Here is an 8,979-nt window from a genome sequence, read left to right as displayed (position 1 = left end):
AATTCCCACTTTGTCACAAAGCTTCAGGGGGATTTCAGGTTGATGTTTGTTAACACATCAACAGTTAAAGTGCAAAGAGAGTCAGGATAGTCATCAGAATTATCTGATTTCAGGCATGAGCTCAGGAGATTTTTCCGTAGGCAGAGCAGATACACAGAATCGTTTGAGTATGATGCAGGAGGAGACAGTTATTGGAGTGACTAGAAGGGGAAAGCAATGGGGTTACGTATCAGAGGGATAGCCATGTTAGTCTGGATCTGTAAAAAGCAACAAAGAGTCATGTGGCACCTTATAGACGTATTGGAGCATGAGCTTTCATGGGTGAATACCCACTTCGTCAGACGCAATGGGGTTAAAGCATTACAAGAGCATCTTTGCTACCTGCTAATGGAGCTGCTGCTTCTTTAGCTCAGCTGGTAGAGAAAGCCTGTGTTTGGAGCTGAACATCCTGGATTCTATCCCGGTTGCTCACCTGGGGCTGAGGGCACTATATTTACATCCTGAAAGGCAGATACAGTGTATATCCTCACCAGATGGAGAAACTGGGCCACAGGGGTGAAGGTCTTGGCCAGAGGGAGTCAATGTCAAAATAGGATGTGGGAATTCTTGCCTCCCAAATCCTGTGCTCAGATCACTAGACCAGACGTACGCTTCCCACAGAGTGGTAAATGTGTACTAGAAATGCTGGAAAACTGCCACATTATTGTACTATCAGATAGTGGTCCTGACAGTCCTTCTCTGCAGGGCAGCCATCACTCCCTGTCAGTAATATAAAATCAAGACTTCTTAGAAAGAGTTAATTGAGGTGCTTCAGCATTCATTTCCCTTCTGATTTTTAAGTCTCAGTACAAGAGGTGCTGAGATTAAAAATGGTAGCAGGATATGAAGGAATAGTTTGAAATAAACCATGCAAATGACATCAGCAAGGCATTTTCATATTTTTTAAAATATCTTTTCTTGCTGTTTATAATACTCTGTACTCCCATACCACCTTCCATCTGAAGATCTGAAAGTGTTTCACAAACATTATTAGCTGCTGCGAGAATGAATCTGTCAACCCCATTTTAACAGGTGGGCAATTGAAGCATACAGAGGTTAAGTGACTTGCTCTAAGTCACCCAAGAAGTTTGTGCTGGAGCTAGGAACAGATCCCCTCATCTCTTGAAATTTTCTGTCACCATCCTTCCTTCCCTGGAAGTGTGAAATCAGTGGCATAACATCAGGGTAAAACTGATGTTAATAGAGCGGAGAGTCATCTTTTTCTTTCTTTGTCCTGGCATACAGGCTCATAGGTTTGTCATTGTAGGGCTGGATTGTCGATATCTGGGCTCCTACTTTATTATATTTGTTGGGTTTTATTACTTAATTAAAGGAGAAATTAAGCCTTTTGTTTTGAAAAACCATTGCATGGACTTAGTAAAGAGATTCCACCCCCAGCCCATCCATCCACAGGCCAAGTTTCAGGCCTTGCCCAGGCCCACTGACAGCAGTTCTGGGCCCCAGGGCAGAACAGTCAACGGCATAGGTGCCAACTTACCCTCTGCCCCGTGGGTGCTCCCCCTGCCCCCGCACTGCCTCTTCCTGCCCCACCCTGCAATTTAAAAGGGCATAAGGCTCCTGGCCACTGCCACCACTGCCTTTACCATGGCAGCAGCTGGGAGCCCCCTTTTAAATCATCCAGGCCCCTGGGCAATTGCCCCCTTTGCCCCCCTGCGGTTGGTGGGCCTGGCCTTGCCAACTTTATAGCATCGCTGTAACTCTCTCCTGTTCTGCAACTTGCAAACAGCATGAGCATGTTGTCTGATATGTCTCTTTAATCAAGGATCTTCCAAAATAAAGTAGAAATTAAACTGGTCTGTGTATGCATCTGCTTTTATCAGACACAAAGGCCACAGAAAACAGGACATGGGAAAGTTTTCCCAGTGAAGCTGGCCTTGGACACCCAGCAGATAAAGCAGAGAGAGATCAGAGACAAAAACATGCATGAGGTTCTTTCTCTTTGCAGGGGGAATGGTGCTAGTATAGTGTCCTGGGAGTGGGGTTCTTCACTCCTGGAAGAGCCTGGTACAGTCAGGTGTCTCTGACACATCTACATAATCCTGCCCAACAGCCAGCTGCTCTAGTGTCTCTTTAATCTCACCCCTTTGCTCTGTATGCTCTTCCTAATCTTCTCACTGAGCACTGGCTTGCTAAACCCAGGGTTGTGAGTTCAATCTTTGAGGGGGGCCATTTAGGGATCTGGGGCAAAAAAAGTAAAGTAGTTGGGGATTGGTCCTGCTTTGAGCAGGGGGTTGGATTACATGACCTCCTGAGGTCCCTTCCAACCCAGATATTCTATGATACTGATGTCTTTGGCCTCTGATACTGCATTATTATCCATATGCATGGTGTGCTGTGCTCTCACTGTCAAAATTAGTGCAGCAGTCTATCCTTCATATCCAATGCAGGATTGGGGCCTGTGTCTCTTTTTCCCACTGTTGGCTTTGTAAATTCTATCATATTTCCCTCTCTGCCTGAAGCAGTCTCCCTGCCCAGTCTTCATCTGCCAAGCAACCACCTTGCCTTCTCCGCTTTAAAACCCACCTCTTCCAAGCAAAACACTTAAAAAAAAATTGACTGATGGAATTTACTGTAAGATGAGTTGTTGTTTCTAATGAAATAATCTCCCTAGAGCAGGCTCAGCACATAAATTCCATGTGTCAGATTTCACTGAACAGAATTTTACTAAATCAGTAGAAAGCATAGGTGCCGACTCCGTGGGTGCTCTGGGGCTGGAGCATCCATGGAAAAAAATAGTGGGTGCTCAGCACCCACTGGAAGCCCCATGGATCAGCTCCCTCCACCCCCAGTGCCTCCTGCCTGCTGGTGGCCCCTGACGATCGGGTGGAGTGCGGGTGAGGCCTAGGGCAGAGCAGGGATCCAGCACCCTTGAGGAAATCACAAAGTTGGCACCTCTGGTAGAAAGGCAGGATTAACATCAGAACTGAAGTTGTTTGAGCACTACAGCTATTCATTGTATAGACTTGAGCTGCTCCTCTCCTCTGGCAGAATCATAAGGAACAATCGTAGCTATCCTTAGTACATAGTCTTTACATACCATGTATGGAATGAAGTTTTTAAAGTTTGATCAACAGCAGGACAAGCTGGAAAATCATCCTACAATTTTGAAACATCTCTGTTTGTTTTATTGCGTAGGGCAGGGAGGGTCTGGATTTCTGAGATGTTTCTAATGGGATGATGCCTCGGACTCATAACTATTTGAAGCCCCAAAGAACAGAGAATATGACCAAGAGGACTGTGTGTGCGTGAGAGGGAGCTCAGGTCTTAGAATGACTCCATGCTTCAGAAATTTTTATGGTGACCCCTGGGAGAGGCTGAGTCATTGGATCATGACCTCTCTCTCCTATGGGGCCTATTTATATTGGGTATCTGTGGCAGTATAGCTACACTGTATTAGTGTTACTGAAATCTGGTGGGATGATTCACACAACTGGAATGTTAAAAGCAATCGTTATAACCTATTTAGAAAGGCTCAAGTGGAAAAGGGGCAGGGGCACTGTCAGAAATGGCATTTCCTGTTTCCAAGTCACCAGTAACTCTGAAGAAAATGATCTTGAATGCTTATAGATCAATGCGCTAAGATAAGGCACAAGATGGGGTACTAGTTGGCGTGTGCTACAGCCCATGAAATCACACTAGGAAACAGGATGCACCTATCTACAATGTGTGGGGTGGGAAAAAATGGTATGTGATCATGGGGGACTTCAATGTTAGTGATATATGCTGTGGAGGTTTCATGTGGCCAATACTAAAACATACTTGGAATTTCTAAACATAATAGATGACAATTTTCTAACTTAAAACATTTTGCAGCCAACACAGGGGAATTCTCTATTACAGCTTGTCTTGATAGATAAAGAGGAACTGATCATAGAACTAAAAATTAATGGTAGCAAGAAGAATTATGTGCAAGCAGAATAAAGTCCAGAGCAGTCATATATATATATATATATATATATATATATATGCTTGCACATAATAAATGTGAACAAGTCAGACTTGTACCTAAGCTAAGCTAATTTTTAGTTCTATGATCAGTTCCTCTTTATCTGTCAAAGCAAAAACAATTATGAGCCAAATCAGCTGGGAGGAAACATTTAAACAGAAAAATGTGAATAATAATTGGGAATCATTAAGAACGCCATCCTATATGCACAAAAGCCACAATCAAGGAAGAAAACCATGCTGGTTAAAAACCTGACTGGTTTAGAGGGGAAGTGAAGGCAGCTGTAAAAATAAATAAATAAATACAAATAAATAATATGTACCAAATGGAAGAAAGGGAGAAGTTAATAGTAATGAATATAAATCAGAAGTTAGAAATTGTAGAAAATTGATAAGGGAATCCAAAGGATACAAGGCAAACTCTATGTCTCGCAGACTAAAGGACAATAAGGAAACGTTTTAAAAAATATATTAGGAACAAAAAGAATCCTGACAGTGATATTGGTCCATTAGATAGAAATGGTATAATTCTTATTAATAATGCAGAAAAGGCAGAAGTGTTCGATAAATATTTCTCTACCATATTTGGGGGAAAAAAAGATTATATAGTTCACCATATGATGATGATAACATGCTTTCCATTCCACTAGTATCTCTGGAGGATGTTAAACAGAAGCAATTGAAGTTACACATTTTTAAATCAGCAGATCCAGATAAGTTACATCCAAGAGTTTTACAAGAGCTGTCTGAGGAGCTTGCTCTACTGTTAATGTTGATTTTCAATATGTCTCGGTCCACTGTGGAAGTTCAAGAAGATTGGAAAAAAGCTAATATTGTGCCAATATTTAAAAAGGGTAAACGGGATGACCCAGGTGATTATAGGCCTGTCAGTCTGACATTGATCCCGGGCAAGATAATGGAGTGGCTGATATGGGACTCAATTAATAAAGAATTAAAAAAGAATGATGTAATTAATGCAAATCAACGTGGGTTTTTAGAAAATGGATCTTGTCAAACTAACCTGATATCTTTTTTTTATGGTGAGATTACAAGTTTGGCTGATAATGGCAATAGTGTTGACACAATATATTTACACTTCTGTAACGCAATTGATTTGTACTGCATGACATTTTGATCAAAAAACTGGAATGATATAAAATTAACTTGGCCACATTAAATGGATTATAAACTGGCTAAGTGTTAGGTCTCAAAATATAACTGTAAATGGGGAATCTCTAATGGGTCATGCAGGGAGTGGTTCTTGGCCCTCTACTATTTAACATTTTTATCAAAGACCTGGAAGAAAACTTAAAATAATCACTAATGAAGTTTGCAGATGACCCCAAAACTGGGGGAGGGGGTAAATAAGGAAAAGGACAGATCACTGATACAGAGAGATCTGGATTGCTTGGTAAACTGGGTGCAAGCAAATAGTACATGTTTCAATATTGCTAAATGTAAAGGTATACCTCTAGGAACAAATAATGTATGCCATACTCACAGGACAGGGGACTCTATCCTGGGAAGCAGTGACTCTGAAAAAGATGTGGGAGTCATGCAGGATAATCAGCTGAACATGAGCTCCCAGTGTGACACTGCAAACAAAAGAGCTAATGTGATCTGGTGATGCATAAACAGGGGATGCTCCAGTAGGAGTAGAGAGGTTTTTTATCTCTGTATTTGGCACTAGTATGACCACTGCAGTAATACTGTGACCAGTTCTAGTGTGCACAATTAAAGAAATAACTACGGGGGAACAAATATTTAATAATGGGCTCTTCAATGTAGGAGAGAAAAGTATAACATGATCCAATGGCTGGAAGTTGAAGCTAGACAAATTCAGACTGGAAATAAGGTGTAAATTTTTAACAGTGAGAGTTATTAACCACTGGAACACTTTCCCAAGGGTTGTGATGGATTCTCCATCACTGACAATTTTTAAATCAAGATTGGATGTTTCTTCTTTAAGTGATGTCCTCATGGGTGCTTGCTCCACTGTAGGTGCGGCAGCGCCCCATGCCTGCGATCAGAGAGCTTTAGCAGCAGTGCCCGTCGGACCACACATGAGCAGCTCCCCCATCTCAAGACGTGAACGGGATATCTATATAGCGTTGTGTGGTCCGACTGGCCCCCAGTTCCTTCTCTATAGCCTTTGGTCTGAGATAGAATCCGCAGCAGAGCCCATTTCTCCTTTTTGACTAGATAGTGCCTTACCTGTTAGTTTTAGTATAGTTAGTACTTCCTTCTTCTTCTTTCCTCTGTGTTAAAAAATGTTTTCACTTTACCCTACTCATTACTTCATAGGTTAGATTTTCGTTTCCTCGCTTCCCGCCCTTCCCGATTGGGAAGATTTTTCCTCACTCTTATGCCCAGATTAAGAGGTGTGTCTCTTGCTAACTCACCTTCTCGATAACAGATGGCCACCCACAGTATATTCGCTGTCTAGCAGAAGGACATGTCTCACAAAAGTGTTCCCACCGCCATGACTTGACTGCCAGAGTTAGAAAAGACCGGGACATTCGATTACAACTTCTCTTCATGGAGAAATAACTTCATCCAGCATCGGACCAGGGCCTGGACTCTCCCCATATGCAATTTTCCTGCTTTGACGAGAAGAAATGGGCTCCCTCATCACCCTGTGAGGCACTGCCCACTAGAACACCATCCCCTGCAAGGTTAGTCACCTCGACGTCATTGGACATGGGACATAGCTCCAGGGCCTGTTTGAATACCTCTAGTACAGGAACAAACAACAGTCTAAAGACCCTAACTGGCCAGACCTACAGCCCTTGACACCATCTCTCAGCTCTGGAGACCAAGAAAGACCAACTTTGGGCACTAAGTAGGTCCATACTTACCGCGTGGGTCGACGCGGTGAGTTCGACTTCTCGGAGTTCGAATTATCGCGTCTAATCAAGACGCGATAGTTCGAACTCCCCATGCGCTCCGGTCGACTCCGGAACTCCACCACCGCGAACGGCGGTGGCGGAGTCGACCTTGGAGCCGCGGAGTTCGACCCCGCCGCGTCTGGACGGGTAAGTCAGTCAAACTAAGGTAGTTCGACTTCAGCTACGCTATTTGCGTAGCTGAAGTCGCGTACCTTAGTTCGACAACCCCCCCCCCCGTAGTGTAGACTAGACCTAAGACACCAACAAAACTGTTGGCACCAATTAAGCTGTCGGCACCGAGCAAGTCTTCAGCTCCACCTGCTGGCTGCTCAAGAGACTGTATCTCTTCCTCTGCACCGATTCATGCACCGGTGCCGATGATGTTCCTACCTCCTCCCCAGGAGTTCAGATACCCTAAAGAGCTACTCGTATCTGATGTGCCTGAGTCACCACTGCTCAAACATGACCTCCCACCACTTCCATCCTCCCCTCTGGGCTCATGACATTCTTCCCTTTTCTCTTTGAGGACCGCAACCCCTTTCCCCAGTGACAAGGAGGAAGAAGAGGAGGAGGAGTGTTCCATCACACCCTCTTGTTCAAGACAGGTGCAAACGACTTCCTCTACATTCACAATCCACTCCTGGACCAGAACCCTGGTATGGACCACTGTGGATGCAACCCCAAACGTTCCACTCCCTCCACTTTGGCCATACTGGTTCCCCTGGCCCATGTACAGAGCCCAGTTCAGGAAGCCACCCATGGTGCAAATCCAGAGACTTACACCTTTGCCTTCTCCACCAATTACTCTTCCACCAGAGACCAAGTCTCTCCTGGTAACAGATGAAGAGGAAGAACAGGAGGAGGAAGCTCCATTACATTTCTCCTCTTCTTCCCCTGATGAGGCTCTCATGCCTCCTACTGCTGCTGATGACTTATGGTTATACGGTTACACATGTGGTGTCTTCAGGTGGGGCTACGTACAATATATGTCCCTCACAGACACAGCCAGCACAAACTCTTATCTGTGCCCATGAAGGTCAAGGACTCGCTACTGTGGTGGACACAGCCCAAGAACGTCTGTATAGGGATTCCTTTCCTTCAACCGGCACCCGCGGACCATGATTCTAGCAACCAAAGCCTCCTTAATCGGTTGGAGAGTGCACCTTCACACTCATACAGTGCAGGGCAGATGGTCCTTAGCCAAACCCACCCTATACATCAACCTTCTAGAGCTATGAGCTCTCCACAATGCCTGCCAACATTTTCTCCCATTGATCTCACATTCCACCAAAGTCATGACGGATGGACAAATCATCTGCATGTTTTATATCAACAGGCAAGGTGGAGTGAAGTCCCACCTTTTTTGGATGCACTGAAATTATGGATCTGGTGTATCCAACACGACATTACTGTTGTCAGACGCTCCCGGTATGGTGCTCTGCTCTGTTCAATGTTGATATCAATTGGCTGCGTGCGTGCGTTCCCTCTGTGTGCTGCCCCAGCTCTGCGCAGATAGCTGACACAGCAGACCCCGAGAGAACCCCCAATGACTACAGACTCTAGTAAGGTACGTAGGCATGTCGGCCAGGTTTATTGTCGAAGAGAAACACAGTCTCCAGCTCCTGGGCAAACAAAGTCCAAGGTGCTGCTAAGGTGCTGCTAGCCAGTACATGTATGCTCCCTGGCAATGGACTCAGCTCAGTCAGTGGCAGGACTTTCCACTGCCCTCTAGGCTGGACAAAGACACTGCCCCAGGGATTTATTCTTATACACAAGTACAAACAAGTTACACATCACTCCTAATGTATTGAGGTGCCACCTCTCCACGTAGCAAGGTACAACCCCTCTACATAGTGTCGCCTCTCACCTTGTACATGTTGGTTCGAAGAAAACAACTCTATCCATCATATTACCCTTTTGGCTCTGTCATTGGGATGGGTCAGCCTGTTCCTTGTTATCTGTGTGGAGTGTACAAGTGTACAAGTATGCGAATGTTCTGATATCTGGTGTGTATCCTTTTAGGTATGTATCTTCTTGCAGCATCAGCCATTTCCTTGCCAGCTTCTGTGAGCAGGGCCTGCCTCTG

The sequence above is a fragment of the Mauremys mutica genome, chromosome 4 (assembly GCF_020497125.1).
Source record: "Mauremys mutica isolate MM-2020 ecotype Southern chromosome 4, ASM2049712v1, whole genome shotgun sequence".
Lineage (NCBI taxonomy): Eukaryota > Metazoa > Chordata > Testudines > Geoemydidae > Mauremys > Mauremys mutica.
Note: the sequence above shows the minus strand (reverse complement) of the source record.